Here is a 15892-nt window from a genome sequence, read left to right as displayed (position 1 = left end):
TGACGCTGGCGGTAACAAAGGACGTTCCACGTCCGCCGCTTTGGCTGAGGGTGGCGCTGGTGAACACTCTCAAGGTTCGTATACAGACAACATAAATACCCAAGCAAGTAGCAGGGGGAACAGCGGCCGATGTAGCTCAGTTGGTAGAGCACCGGACGCGATATTCGGAGGTCGTGGGTTCGGCTCCCACCATCGGCACGTTGTTTTTTCTTCTACTTTGTGTTTAATTATCTTTCCCCTAAACAGATTACACTACTAATTTCTGTGATTATCCAAGTAAACATTAAAAAAAAGACAAAAGTACCATCCCCAACGCTTTCTTTGGCCTCGCCGACTGTTGGCTTCTTTCCTTCATGTATTATAACGAGCACCCTCATTTCCCCTTAATTGATCTGCTTGTAGCTTACGAGGGTCTCGGTTCTCGCAGTCTTGAAGCCATAGGTAGCGTAAGAGGGTTCTAGCACAGCTTTCGCCCTCGCTCTTGATCACGTTCTACGTGACGCTGGCGGTAACAAAGGACGTTCCACGTCCGCCGCTTTGGCTGAGGGTGGCGCTGGTGAACACTCTCAAGGTTCGTATACAGACAACATAAATACCCAAGCAAGTAGCAGGGGGAACAGCGGCCGATGTAGCTCAGTTGGTAGAGCACCGGACGCGATATTCGGAGGTCGTGGGTTCGGCTCCCACCATCGGCACGTTGTTTTTTCTTCTACTTTGTGTTTAATTATCTTTCCCCTAAACAGATTACAATACTAATTTCTGTGATTATCCAAGTAAACATTAAAAAAAAAGACAAAAGTACCATCCCCAACGCTTTCTTTGGCCTCGCCGACTGTTGGCTTCTTTCCTTCATGTATTATAACGAGCACCCTCATTTCCCCTTAATTGATCTGCTTGTAGCTTACGAGGGTCTCGGTTCTGGCAGTCTTGAAGCCATAGGTAGCGTAAGAGGGTTCTAGCACAGCTTTCGCCCTCGCTCTTGATCACGTTCTACGTGACGCTGGCGGTAACAAAGGACGTTCCACGTCCGCCGCTTTGGCTGAGGGTGGCGCTGGTGAACACTCTCAAGGTTCGTATACAGACAACATAAATACCCAAGCAAGTAGCAGGGGGAACAGCGCCCGATGTAGCTCAGTTGGTAGACCGGACGCGATATTCGGAGGTCGTGGGTTCGGCTCCCACCATCGGCACGTTGTTTTTTCTTCTACTTTGTGTTTAATTATCTTTCCCCTAAACAGATTACACTACTAATTTCTGTGATTATCCAAGTAAACATTAAAAAAAAAGACAAAAGTACCATCCCCAACGCTTTCTTTGGCCTCGCCGACTGTTGGCTTCTTTCCTTCATGCATTATAACGAGCACCCTCATTTCCCCTTAATTGATCTGCTTGTAGCTTACGAGGGTCTCGGTTCTCGCAGTCTTGAAGCCATAGGTAGCGTAAGAGGGTTCTAGCACAGCTTTCGCCCTCGCTCTTGATCACGTTCTACGTGACGCTGGCGGTAACAAAGGACGTTCCACGTCCGCCGCTTTGGCTGAGGGTGGCGCTGGTGAACACTCTCAAGGTTCGTATACAGACAACATAAATACCCAAGCAAGTAGCAGGGGGAACAGCGGCCGATGTAGCTCAGTTGGTAGAGCACCGGACGCTATATTCGGAGGTCGTGGGTTCGGCTCCCACCATCGGCACGTTGTTTTTTCTTCTACTTTGTGTTTAATTATCTTTCCCCTAAACAGATTACACTACTAATTTCTGTGATTATCCAAGTAAACATTAAAAAAAAAAGACAAAAGTACCATCCCCAACGCTTTCTTTGGCCTCGCCGACTGTTGGCTTCTTTCCTTCATGTATTATAACGAGCACCCTCATTTCCCCTTAATTGATCTGCTTGTAGCTTACGAGGGTCTCGGTTCTGGCAGTCTTGAAGCCATAGGTAGCGTAAGAGGGTTCTAGCACAGCTTTCGCCCTCGCTCTTGATCACGTTCTACGTGACGCTGGCGGTAACAAAGGACGTTCCACGTCCGCCGCTTTGGCTGAGGGTGGCGCTGGTGAACACTCTCAAGGTTCGTATACAGACAACATAAATACCCAAGCAAGTAGCAGGGGGAACAGCGGCCGATGTAGCTCAGTTGGTAGAGCACCGGACGCGATATTCGGAGGTCGTGGGTTCGGCTCCCACCATCGGCACGTTGTTTTTTCTTCTACTTTGTGTTTAATTATCTTTCCCCTAAACAGATTACAATACTAATTTCTGTGATTATCCAAGTAAACATTAAAAAAAAAAGACAAAAGTACCATCCCCAACGCTTTCTTTGGCCTCGCCGACTGTTGGCTTCTTTCCTTCATGTATTATAACGAGCACCCTCATTTCCCCTTAATTGATCTGCTTGTAGCTTACGAGGGTCTCGGTTCTGGCAGTCTTGAAGCCATAGGTAGCGTAAGAGGGTTCTAGCACAGCTTCCGCCCTCGCTCTTGATCACGTTCTACGTGACGCTGGCGGTAACAAAGGACGTTCCACGTCCGCCGCTTTGGCTGAGGGTGGCGCTGGTGAACACTCTCAAGGTTCGTATACAGACAACATAAATACCCAAGCAAGTAGCAGGGGGAACAGCGCCCGATGTAGCTCAGTTGGTAGAGCACCGGACGCGATATTCGGAGGTCGTGGGTTCGGCTCCCACCATCGGCACGTTGTTTTTTCTTCTACTTTGTGTTTAATTATCTTTCCCCTAAACAGATTACACTACTAATTTCTGTGATTATCCAAGTAAACATTAAAAAAAAGACAAAAGTACCATCCCCAACGCTTTCTTTGGCCTCGCCGACTGTTGGCTTCTTTCCTTCATGTATTATAACGAGCACCCTCATTTCCCCTTAATTGATCTGCTTGTAGCTTACGAGGGTCTCGGTTCTGGCAGTCTTGAAGCCATAGGTAGCGTAAGAGGGTTCTAGCACAGCTTTCGCCCTCGCTCTTGATCACGTTCTACGTGACGCTGGCGGTAACAAAGGACGTTCCACGTCCGCCGCTTTGGCTGAGGGTGGCGCTGGTGAACACTCTCAAGGTTCGTATACAGACAACATAAATACCCAAGCAAGTAGCAGGGGGAACAGCGGCCGATGTAGCTCAGTTGGTAGAGCACCGGACGCGATATTCGGAGGTCGTGGGTTCGGCTCCCACCATCGGCACGTTGTTTTTTCTTCTACTTTGTGTTTAATTATCTTTACCCTAAACAGATTACACTACTAATTTCTGTGATTATCCAAGTAAACATTAAAAAAAAGACAAAAGTACCATCCCCAACGCTTTCTTTGGCCTCGCCGACTGTTGGCTTCTTTCCTTCATGTATTATAACGAGCACCCTCATTTCCCCTTAATTGATCTGCTTGTAGCTTACGAGGGTCTCGGTTCTGGCAGTCTTGAAGCCATAGGTAGCGTAAGAGGGTTCTAGCACAGCTTTCGCCCTCGCTCTTGATCACGTTCTACGTGACGCTGGCGGTAACAAAGGACGTTCCACGTCCGCCGCTTTGGCTGAGGGTGGCGCTGGTGAACACTCTCAAGGTTCGTATACAGACAACATAAATACCCAAGCAAGTAGCAGGGGGAACAGCGGCCGATGTAGCTCAGTTGGTAGAGCACCGGACGCGATATTCGGAGGTCGTGGGTTCGGCTCCCACCATCGGCACGTTGTTTTTTCTTCTACTTTGTGTTTAATTATCTTTCCCCTAAACAGATTACACTACTAATTTCTGTGATTATCCAAGTAAACATTAAAAAAAATGACAAAAGTACCATCCCCAACGCTTTCTTTGGCCTCGCCGACTGTTGGCTTCTTTCCTTCATGTATTTTAACGAGCACCCTCATTTCCCCTTAATTGATCTGCTTGTAGCTTACGAGGGTCTCGGTTCTGGCAGTCTTGAAGCCATAGGTAGCGTAAGAGGGTTCTAGCACAGCTTTCGCCCTCGCTCTTGATCACGTTCTACGTGTCGCTGGCGGTAACAAAGGACGTTCCACGTCCGCCGCTTTGGCTGAGGGTGGCGCTGGTGAACACTCTCAAGGTTCGTATACAGACAACATAAATACCCAAGCAAGTAGCAGGGGGAACAGCGGCCGATGTAGCTCAGTTGGTAGAGCACCGGACGCGATATTCGGAGATCGTGGGTTCGGCTCCCACCATCGGCACGTTGTTTTTTCTTCTACTTTTTTTTCTACTTTGTGTTTAATTATCTTTCCCCTAAACAGATTACACTACTAATTTCTGTGATTATCCAAGTAAACATTAAAAAAAAAGACAAAAGTACCATCCCCAACGCTTTCTTTGGCCTCGCCGACTGTTGGCTTCTTTCCTTCATATATATATATATACATATGCGAAAACATAGTCATGTACCACCCTGTAGAAAAGTAAAGCTCTGGCGAATATAGCCTAAGAATGTCGATGATCGTCTGTTATTTCTTTTTCTCCCCCTACGCGTTGCAACAGCAGTGGCAGTGACGGTGGCGGCAACCGGCGATTACACAGTTCTTGTGTTTTTAAACTACCAGGAAGGAGGCTGGGCGTGAGCCTCGAGAAACCACGTCAAAATCGAGGAAGGCAGGGAAGAGTAGGGAGAGGAAGGTAAGCAGGCATAAGGGTAATCTGAGAAAAACGCGGTTCCCAGAGCTTCCTACCAAGAAAGAAGGCACTTCTGTGCCTTTGCTTCTATGCACCCTCGATAAAGACAGCATGCAGAATAATTTGCGCTGCGGCGCCTCTTCGTTTCGTTGCTTCCCTTCTTACCCCAAAGTCTTGAGAGAGGCTGAATGTCTAAGCCGGGTGAGTCATCGCGGGGAACCGTTTTGCGAGGCAGTAAACTGCTTTTAAAAATAAACCATGGGGAGCCAGGGAGGTATGCAGGTTTAGGGAGGCGGTGGAGGTGAGCAAGGGAGTTGGGGGAAGTGAGCAGCACGCGACAGGAAAAAGATAAGTACACAGCAAACCGTGGTGCGCGCCTTCCTAACGATGCATCCCCCCCCCCTCCTATTGCTACTCCGTGCCGCCTCACCACTCTCATCCAGCACAAGTAATGGTTACGGGCTCCAGATGTTTACGGGGGAGGCCAGAAGAGAGGCTCGATCGAAATGAGATTCCTGTTTCTGTGAGAGCGGCACCATAACGAATGCTTGCTTCGCTTCAGACAGCCAGAGTGCTTGCGCGCCAGTACGCGTGTTAGCGACCCGCTCCTTTTTTTACTGAATCGGCGTGAATACTTTGTTACCCTCTACCACGCCATCAAATGAGTCTCGTGCGCCTTCGGTCTTGCTTTGAAGTCGCACAGAAGAGAAGGGATGATTGTGCTCCTGCCTGAGAATAACTATATTATAGTTCACTGCAGCTATAGCTTCCTGAGCAAGCAGTGGTGCCCGCTCCATGCGGGTGTGAGCTCCGTTTTACGAGTGGGGCGGATAACGACACCGTGCACACTTTCCGCAGTCTACAAGCTTACAGTCTGTACGTACTCAACCTCTGAAGTGCATATCTATAAAGGAACTACTTTCGAGACAAATACGTTCCATGACATAGGCGAAAGAAAATGTGTTTTAACAGCTGCTGTCATATTGAGTCGTCTCTTTTTACAGTGCGTCATTTCACATCGCTTCTCCTTTACATGATCTCACTTACCTCCGTTCCTTTTGCTTCTCAATTTCTTTCCTTTTTTTGTAACTCTATGCCCTTTAGCATACAGAGATAGCATATGCGGCCATTCATGCATTCTTCGTGTGCCCACATTGGTAGTGTCACTAGGAGCGCCCTTAACAAGCTTTCGACAGGTGCGGTGATTCGATTTCGGTGGCTCATTATAGACTTATTTTTCTTTAAACAAGAAGCAGCACTTTTGTAACCTTCACTGATCTTCGTCCTTCTCCTGTGATTTCTCTCGTCATCCATTCCTTACATCCCTGCGTGTTTTCGACAAGCGCATTTAAGTATCTTCCCTCCATTCAAACGCAGTTCTGAAGTGCTCGCATTAATGGGTTTCATGCCCCCGCATTTTACTGCTTTCTTTTTCAATTCATGCTGTTTTGAAAATTTCCCGTCATATCAAAAGCTTTAAGTGAAACAAACACTTAGGAAGCGGGGCCTCACTTTGTTCAAAGAAGTAATTACGAGACACTGCACCCGTTTTATGTGCAGGAAGAATCTTACTTTTCATTAAACGGTATGTGCTCACACTTGAGTGTGATCAAATGTATTGCACCTCTCTTTCCGTATAAATTCCAGTGCATGTGTTTAGATATATGCACAGAGATTGCTACTATACTCGGTTAGGTGCAAGTCTATAGCAGCACATACCTCTAAAGAAATGTGGCGATAAGAAGAGCTGGACTGCTAGAGGCAAAGAAACTCATGCAAAGCGTTCATTCTTTCATCATTTGAAATCCATCAGCATTCTCTGATGTCATTTCACCACAGTAGCCAACAAAGTTCGGCAGTGTTACGACCGTGCATCATCCGCACTTGCGCGCTCTATTGTTCGCCTGTGGGCATGGATAAGTGCTGTGGATATGTGCTGTTGGTACAAGGGCGCTAAGCGAGCCTGTTTCCAGGAATCCTTTTGTGTAAGCCTGTTTTGCTTTGTGGACACCCTGCAAATGCCAAATTGACTCTGTCAAGGGAACGTCTAGAAAAACACAAAGAAATGTCCCCCTGCGGGAAATAGCCGGAAGTGCTTTCGTTCAATTGTTCACCCTTCCCGTCGAGAAGTGCTATCGTCCAGTGAGGAATGCCTACTGTCCAAAGGAGACGACAGAGTGACACATCCGCTGACGTACAGGACAAGAAAGGAGCAAGGTGATTACGGCCATTAGAGGATTTCCTGGGAATGCAGGAAAGATTTGCAATTGTTGGAAAGGGACAATGCCGGGAGTCGTATGCGGCGCGCACGTGCACTTGGGTTTCTGAGAAGTAAATCCACTTGCCGGAACCAGCCTATCGATTCTTGGCTGAAGAATAGAAATGTACCTCCTCGCCGTTCCCAAGCTTTTCCCGCCAACAAGTGACCAGGCCCAACGAAACAATGCCGGGCCAGTCAGTGCTTCAGACCATCAGTGCAGTGATGTGTTCGATTGGATGCCGATATCTGAGGGGCGTGCCCTGGATTTGGTTGGTCAGCATCTTCAGAGAGGGGCTGGACATAGGGGGTTTTAAGGACGCTGCAGAGCACGAAATGTCGCTCTGAGCCCTGGGTAAACGGCTCATCCAGTCGCTTCTCGCTATGAACTCTTAACGCTTGCCATTTTGCTGATGTACCCTTCTTTTTCTTGTAAATAATCTTGTAAATAAGTTTTCTCAAAGTGCCATTAAACCTGCTTGTACATATTTCACCAACTTCGAAGATTCAATCCTTTTTCAACCCGGAGTCTCTGCACGCTACCAAGTGAAGGCCGGGTCGACATAGCCCCAGCGTCACGACAACTGGTGACCAGCGTTGGGATCTGGATCTACAAGCTAAAACATCTGGTGATTCGAGGTGGATCAGAATCTACAGGCCACAACATCTGGTGATCGGAGGTGGCATCTCAAGCAACAAGCAGGCGCAACAATCGGCCAACAAGAGAGCAGCTCCGAACATCGATCGCATGTGTGGGTGAGTGCTTGGCTTTTCTTCTGATGTGGACCAGGTTCTAGAACAGGGTTAGGTTTTAGAACTGGTAAAAAGTGTTGAAACGCCTTTAGGTTTGGTAGTTTGCACTGTTGTTTTGGAAGTAGCCGACACTCGGAGCGATCATGGACCTACAAAAGCTGCAGAAACCGGAACTGTTGCAATTGTGTGAGGAATTAGGAATTGATACAAGTGGTTTGGCACGAAAACCCTTGATTATAAAGGCAATCACTGATCTGGGAACCGATGATGAGGAGCTCAGTGAAGCATGGAACCTCATCGGTCAAAAAAAGGAACAGCTCAGACAGCAGAAAGAGCGGGAAAAAGAGGAAAAGGCGCGTGAACTTGAGAGGGAAAAAGAGGAAAAGAAGCGTGAAATTGAAAGAGAAGCAAAAAAGCTGGAGCTAGAAATTGAGCTCCGGAAATTAGAACTAGAGTTGAGCAAGAGGTCGGGCAATTGTCCCCAGCTAGCGGTACCTCTTCTCAACAAGGAGGCAGATTTCAAGATGTCAAAGTACATGCAGCCATATGTGATATCAGGGGATATCTGTCTGTATTTGGCTAACTTTGAGCGAACCTGCGAAAAACTGTCCTTCCAGCGAGACACTTGGTCTCAGAGATTATTGACGGTTCTGCCCTGCGAGGCAGCGGAGGTTGTCGCGCGGCTAAGCAAGGAGGACGCGGACAACTACGAGAAGGTCAAAGCTTGCCTTCTGAGAAAGTATAGGCTTAGCGCCGAGGCGTTCAGACAACGTTTTCGGAACGCTACTAAGTCCAGGGACGAGAGTTACCCTGAATTCCTGTACAATTTAAGAGTCAATTTGGGCGAGTGGCTAAAGAGCACTGATTCCTACAGTGACAGGGACGCTGTAGTCGAGCGAATTCTTTTGGAGCAGTTTTATAACTGCCTCCCAGAAACAGAAAGAAATTGGTTACAGGACCGAGGCGACATTAAGTCGGCCACTGAAGCTGCCGAACTCATTGAGGAGTATGCTTCGCGCCGACAATTCAGCAACCCAGCAGTGGATAGGCCCCGCAATCCCAAGTTGAGTGTGAATAACCGTCAGAAAAGGCACTTTGCTAGATCTGCAAACGAAGAAAGGAAGGCTTCTTCAGGCAAACGCCCTAGAAAGGACGGCAGTGAGAAAAGTGGGGTAGTGACCAACGCGCAGAACACAAAGAACAAGCTTGGGGCTAGGAAGCCCCTCACATGCTTTAGGTGTAATGAGCAGGGTTACATTGCCGTCAACTGCCGGAAAGAAATGATTGCTTTCTCGTATGTCAGTGACTGCGATGAAAATATGCAGCTTTTGGAACCCTACCTGCATGACCTAGTAGTCAACGGGAAGCCTTGCAAGGTACTGCGCGATTCGGCCGCAACGATGGATGTTGTCCATCCGGCGTATGTGTCGCCTTCCGACTATACAGGACAGTGTGCATGGATCCGCCAGGTAGTGGAGGAACAGAGTGTGTGCTTGCCAATCGCGAGCGTGGTCATTGAGGGCCCTTTCGGCGAGTTAACAACCGAGGCTGCCGTTTCAGGAAAGCTTCCTAAGTGCTATCCGTATTTGTTTTCCAACAAATCGGACATGCTACTGCGAAAGAGGGGCATCCTTTTCGGAGACAGAGTTGTGCAAGCCTTAACACGTTCAAAGGCGCGAGAACTAGCTACACTGCTCATACCAGAAGATTCCACAGCGGAGGAAACGGCAGTCAAAACAGTGGTCGATGTGGAAGATAGCGGGTCAGAAAACTTTGAGAGCGAGGCATCTCAGAAAAGTCAACATGAAAGTGAGCTTGATAAGACACGGAATGAGAAAGTTCTTGAGAATAACCTCTTGCCGCCAGTGTCTAGTAATCTCACGAGACTTTTAAGTGGAACCCGAGAGGACTTAGCTATGGAGGAAGCCGTGGTAAATCTAACGTTAAACCTTCCCGAGGAGATGGGGGACAACTTGATTTGCCTCAGCGGAAAAGGAAGCAACGCTCAGGAGCTTCTCAAAAAGACTGAGCAGAGAGGAGAATTAAAGAAATCCCAGCTGTCCGATCTGGGCGAAATAATAACAGAGTTTGAGGCCTGCTTCGTGGACAGGCCAGGCAGGACTGATTTGACTGAGCACGATATTGAGCTGACTTCAGACGTGCCAGTGCGATCAAGGTGCTACCGATTTTCTCCAAGGCAAAGAGAAATTCTGGATAGGGAAGTAACTCGCATGCTGGAATTGGGAGTAATAAAACCCTCGGAAAGCGATTATGCTTCGCCTATGATCTTAGTAGAAGCTCCAGGTAAAGACCCTAGGCCTGTGGTAGACTACCGAAAGCTAAATTCTCTCACCAGGGATCAAGTGTATCCTATTCCGAATATTGAGGAGAGAGTAGAACAGGTCAGTAGAGCGGCATATGTGACTACGCTGGACCGTACTCGAGGATACTGGCAAGTACCGCTCACTGAACGCGCCAGCAGATACGCGGCTTTCGTCACTCCGACGGGCAGCTACCAGCCAACAATGATGAGTTTCGGGCTCAAAAATGCTCCATTTTGTTTTTCCCGACTCATGGATAGGGTTTTAAAGGGGTGTGAAACATTCGCGGTGCCTTATTTAGACGACATTGCGGTTTTTTCCGCCTCATGGGCGGACCATATGGTACATCTAAGAGCTGTACTGAGCCTTTTGCGTCAAGCTGGACTAACCGTAAAGGCCGAGAAATGTTGCCTGGCAAGGGCGACCGTGGACTACTTGGGTCACAATGTAGGTCAAGGTTTCAGGAAACCCAGCGAGATTAAGATTTCTGCGGTAGCAGACTACCCGCGGCCGAGCACGAAGACGGAAATTCGAGCATTCCTGGGTCTGACTGGGTACTACAATCACTACATCCCTAACTATTCAGCTTTGGCCAGCCCTCTGACCGAAGCTCTCCGCAGGACAGAACCGACAAATGTAGTCTGGGACGAACAAAAGGAAGCCTCCTTCGTAAACCTGAAGGCTGTGCTAATTAGCCGTCCGGTATTGCGAGCTCCAGACTATGACCGAGAATTCACGGTCCAGTGTGATGCAAGTGATCGAGGGCTAGGTGCTGTTCTCTGCCAGAGAGATGACGACGGTAATGAGCACCCCGTGCTCTACCTGAGCAGAAAACTGAGTTCTAGAGAGAGGGCTTATTGCGCGTCAGAGAAAGAGTGCACTTGCATTGTATGGGATGGCCCATACAATGCAAGTGCACTCTTTCTCTCTAGAACTCAGTGCTATCTTGGAGGGGCCAAATTCACCGTAGAGACGGACCATTGTCCCCTGGCTTGGCTGCAAACTGCGACATCGAAGAACAGTCGCCTTCTTAGGTGGAGCTTGATTTTACAGCAGTACAATTTTGAAATAAGATACAAAAAGGGGAAGTTAAATGGGAATGCGGACGCGCTTAGCCGCTCTTTCTAAGCGGTCCGAGATGTTCCTCACCATGTATCCAAATTGATAATCAGGCTTTTTTTTTGTGCGCTTGTATATGTGTGACTATGTAAAGCAGCACGTTTGGTTTTCTAGGAATAAGTGGGTCCTGAACGTCTTGAGAGTGGGCTTTTCTCGAACAACAATGGCAGTTTTCTTTTAACCTGGTCTCTTCAGACGGGAGCCGAGTGCTTGCTTCGACATGTGGTTGAGTTTCAGTCAGCTCGAGCAATTTGGCCTACGACAATCAAGACAACGCGACAAGCAACAGCGAGCTTCAAGCGTTCATGTGCAGGCCATTAAGTCGTCTCTTCATGCAGCAGCTGCGACTGCTGCCCTCCGATACTCTTCTGGCGGGGAGGAGGCTGTTACGACCGTGCATCATCCGCACTTGCGCGCTCTATTGTTCGCCTGTGGGCATGGATAAGTGCTGTGGATATGTGCTGTTGGTACAAGGGCGCTAAGCGAGCCTGTTTCCAGGAATCCTTTTGTGTAAGCCTGTTTTGCTTTGTGGACACCCTGCAAATGCCAAATTGACCCTGTCAAGAGAACGTCTAAAAAAACACAAAGAAATGTCCCCCTGCGGGAAATAGCCGGAAGTGCTTTCGTTCAATTGTTCACCCTTCCCGTCGAGAAGTGCTATCGTCCAGTAAGGAAAGCCTACTGTCCAAAGGAGACGACAGAGTGACACATCCGCTGACGTACAGGACAAGAAAGGAGCAAGGTGATTACGGCCATTAGAGGATTTCCTGGGAATGCAGGAAAGATTTGCAATTGTTGGAAAGGGACAATGCTGGGAGCCGTATGCGGCGCGCACGTGCACTTGGGTTTCTGAGAAGTAAATCCACTTGCCGGAACCAGCCTATCGATTCTTGGCTGAAGAATAGAAATGTACCTCCTCGCCGTTCCCAAGCTTTTCCCGCCAACAAGTGACCAGGCCCAACGAAACAATGCCGGGCCAGTCAGTGCTTCAGACAATCAGTGCAGTGATGTGTTCGATTGGATGCCGATATCTGAGGGGCGTGCCCTGGATTTGGTTGGTCAGCATCTTCAGAGAGGGGCTGGACATAGGGGGTTTTAAGGACGCTGCAGAGCACGAAATGTCGCTCTGAGCCCTGGGTAAACGGCTCATCCAGTCGCCTCTCGCTATGAACTCTTAACGCTTGCCATTTTGCTGATGTACCCTTCTTTTTCTTGTAAATAATCTTGTAAATAAGTTTTCTCAAAGTGCCATTAAACCTGCTTGTACATATTTCACCAACTTCGAAGATTCAATCCTTTTTCAACCCGGAGTCTCTGCACGCTACCAAGTGAAGGCCGGGTCGACATAGCCCCAGCGTCACGACAGCAGCTTTGAGCATGTTGATTTGCAAGAGTACGCCTTACTTTAATTACGCAACTGAAAACGGCAAGGGGTTGCGCTGCATTGAGGTTAGAATTTATAAAAACAAGACTGAAAGCGATAGCCAACTACAGCTTTCTTTGAGCTGCACTGATTAAGAGAACAGCTAAATTTAGTCAGTTTAGTTCTAACTAGAGGTAGTAAATTTAAGTTTTACTGCAAGAAATATAACAATACAGTACAACAAATGCAATTTAGGAAAGTCGGTTTTAACGAAAATAAGACGTAAGTACATATATCATACATGCAGCAGCTAAAAAGCTTTCGGGTAGAAGTTAAGCTCAATAAAATTATTTTTTGTTATTTGCTTATGAATACTACATTCCGATAAAGGATTTTTGTAGGTTTGGAAGAGAAATACACGAAGAGAAATGCATACAAACTAAACATACATCTTGTTTAGCGCAAAAGGACAGGACACACAGTAAGAAGAAACGTACACCACAGGCGCTACTCACTTGTGAGTAGCGCCTGTGGTGTACGTGTCTTCTTATTGTGTCCTATCCTTTTGCGCTTAACAAGATGAACTTTGAGACTGATCACCAAATAGCCCAACAATTAACGCTTTTAAGATAATACAAATATAGGTGTCAAAAATTCAGGCATAAGTAACAAATAAAAATAACAGTATAACTGGGGTTCTTCGGCCCTGAACAAAGTGATAATTAAGAACACTTACTAGAGTAACTAAACCCAGTCAGTAAAAAGTATTTTTTAAATGAAATGAGAAAATATGATGCAGTATAACAAAAAAGATCAAATTAGCGAAAGCATGAAGTTCGGGTAAATGACGCCGTAGAGTACTGTAATAGTTCGACGTTAGAAAGCTGATTTCATTTCGTTATTTTTCTTGAAGAAAATTAATATTGAGACGAACTATTGCGTGGATGAAAATAGGCAATTGTGAAATTGTGCCAGTGCTTTGTGTTGTGCCATAAAGAAAACAATACTATATTGCTAAGGTTAGCGGAAAGTAACTTTTAAGAAACACATAAGAATAAACGTTTAGTTTGAATTGGTGAATACTTGATTAATACGTGTTTGATCCTGTAAATAGTGTTGACAAGTCATAGATTCAGATATCTGCAGTGCGGATCTTGAGAAATAATAATATTGTAGAGATATAATAAAGAAATATGCACGAATGTTTTATGGTAGCCTTTGTAAAAGTTATTAGAACATTGATTAGGATTTTACAAGCGTTAAAACTTGCAGCAAGTTTGTGAAAGGAAACGTTTAGTAATTTTGGCTGATTTGTTCTATTTTTAATTTCACTACATAACCCACAGTCGTCCGTGCATAGTTTAGTGCGAACCGGAAAAAATCTATTTGGTTGTGCGTTTCGTAAAGTGTTTCTTCTGCTACATTATAGCCCTCCGTAGCCAAGGAGGCCTACAACAAGTAGTGAACATCTGCCTCAGTGTTTTCACAGTGGCAGAGGACACCCTGGGTGGGGATATGTGTCGAAATATAGGCCTCGTCGTAGGAATTAGGGCACCCCTGGTCCGGATCCTCCAAAGCGCAACCTCCTTTGCGCTGGCAAGAACGTGGGGGGAGGTTACCGCACACGCAGAGACGAGAACACGTGTGCGGCGCGGGAGGTGTTCCTTTCATGTTTGAAGGAGGGTAGCATTATCCATATACTGAGGAACTGAGGTCTTGATGAGGGCAGGGTCTCGAAAAACTTGCAGACTCTGTAGAGCTTTGCGAACTCAGCTGGTCAGGTGGGACCCACTCAATTCGTATAAGTTGCGGGAATAGGGTGGCCAGATTATGTATTTTTTGGCATATATCTAGCCTGCGGCTCACGCGTTGGAGTAGGGGTGTCGCTTGAAGAGCCTCATTGCGAATGACAATGTGGGCCATCGGAAGTAATTTAATGGCGGTTAAAGAAAGAAACGCTTCTTGGATAGCAACCAACTTAACACATAATGATGAAGGAGGTTCCGCGAATTGAAACTTAATAAGTGCAGACTTGCAAGCACAGTAGACAGCAGCTGCCGTTCCGCAGCCCTTGACTAGCGTCTACATATGAAATACTAAAACCATAGGGCAAGTTAGTGTCTTGTTCCAGGCTTCTCTCATGATGGGAATGACGCAACATGAGACGTGGATAGTCGAAAAAGATCATTCGTTTGTTGCAGCTCAGCTGGACAAAACTTCATAGCGGGTGCACTGGTGGTGGCGGCGACAGTACAATGTGGGATGAAGCATACGATCATAGTGCTCGTGCGGAGCACAACAGACTGGGCCAAAACTATGAACTTCATGCCGCTGTACACCAGTTCATCTAGTGTGTAGAACTGTTCATTTTCATGAAGTGCCACGACCAGTGTGAAGCAGGAAAGGCAAGCCATAGCCTCTCTATTGAGAGATTCCATGCGATTCCTCTGAGCCTTGTTTAGTGCTGGAACTCTGCATGATAAACGACGCGTGATTGTGGAACTGCTCATACCAAATGTGCGACATGGGACCTTCTTCCACAGGTTTTGGGATCAATACATCTTATCACATTCGAGGTCTGCATCGATTATTGTAGCCTTAGAAAGTCTGGCAGTTCCCGACAGCTTACAGCTTACGAGAAGCTGCAGGAAAACCATAGTTGGGCGTAATATCTAAAGCGGCACAAGTCAGCAGGTCATGGTGGGTACTCCAGGTTGTAATATCATCTGCATACAGTAAAACCTTAATGTCAGAAACACCATGTAAACGCCATACAAGTGTAGATGAAGTGGAATATTAAACAAAGAAGCTGACAGAACCTAGCCCTGAGGTATATCGCAAACAGGAGAAAACGAACCGATGCATTCAACACTAAGGCGTATGACAACTCTTCTACCTTCAATGAAGGATTTTATAAAATAAATAAGCTTTACATGTCGGCGAGCATCCCACAAGTGAGCAGGCCGATATCTCGAATAGGTCGATGTCTGTCCAGGTGGTGGTTGTAACTCTGCTTAACGCGCATAGTATGTAGTCAACATGCACTAGTGACGACTCCATCTTGGAGAATTGTGCGGGAATTATGCCACTTGACTACAGTGCACTCACGGCGTAGCCAGCTGGCTTATATAGGTGGACACCGATGAATATTTGGTGGGGTCACTCCCCCAGCAGTCAAGCTCAAGATGTCATGACGGAGTCCCAAGGCCAGACCACCACGTTTGATTATGAAACACGGGCAGCATTGAGTAAACCGGGATGGTTTAGAAGAACAAACAATGCCTTTTGCGAAGGCATCTCGCACACGCCTACCGCCAGAGGCTTGAAGTAGGGCACCCCCAATCTGATTGGGGGCGTCGACGTCACCTCCAACTAAAATCGGACATCCGGGGTATTTCCTATCCACAATCAATAACCAACCCATATTAATGCCTGACGGAGCGCCACCGGCTGACCTAATATAGAAAG

Source organism: Amblyomma maculatum, chromosome 2, assembly GCF_055883805.1.
Source record: "Amblyomma maculatum isolate TAMU_Amacu chromosome 2, ASM5588380v1, whole genome shotgun sequence".
Lineage (NCBI taxonomy): Eukaryota > Metazoa > Arthropoda > Arachnida > Ixodida > Ixodidae > Amblyomma > Amblyomma maculatum.
This window is presented reverse-complemented; position numbering follows the sequence as displayed.